We start from the raw sequence: 383 nt of genomic DNA, 5'->3' as shown, positions 1-383 counted from the left end.
CCTGGAACAGCTGATCGGTCCTGAAATGTCACTTCTATCCGACTTTGTGACTGTGATCTCACATTCCACCGCACTCACAAAGTCGGATAGAAGTGACATTTCAGGACCGATCAGCTGTTCCAGGGCACATCAGGTCTTCTGCGATGCCGTTCTGCCCTGGAACAGTTGAGAAAGCGTTGGAATGCTTCACCTATTGGTGGTCACACATTCCACTGCCAAAAAACTGGGCGGGATTACATTAAAATATGTGACACATTCTAATGTAGTCACAAACTTTGATAAAACACCGCCATCACAGGGATCCCAAACTGAAGAAAGCAATTTCAGGGAGGTGCCCTTCTCATTTCAGGGAGGAGTCCTCTGGCAAATCCGCCGGGGGGGGG

The 383-nt window shown here is 49.1% G+C and overlaps 1 protein-coding gene across 1 annotated transcript in view; it reads left to right on the top strand.

Annotated features, from left to right (window-relative positions):
* The window catches only part of LOC108800287 (neural cell adhesion molecule L1-like), a 219567-nt gene that overhangs the window by 218467 nt on the left and 717 nt on the right, over window positions 1-383 (top strand). The gene's annotated exons all lie outside the window — the stretch shown is intronic.

This window comes from Nanorana parkeri, unplaced genomic scaffold, assembly GCF_000935625.1.
Source record: "Nanorana parkeri isolate BGI_ZX_2015 unplaced genomic scaffold, ASM93562v1 scaffold1981, whole genome shotgun sequence".
NCBI lineage: Eukaryota > Metazoa > Chordata > Amphibia > Anura > Dicroglossidae > Nanorana > Nanorana parkeri.
The sequence above is the reverse complement of the archived record's forward strand: the minus strand, read 5'-3'. Positions and strand labels throughout refer to the sequence as shown.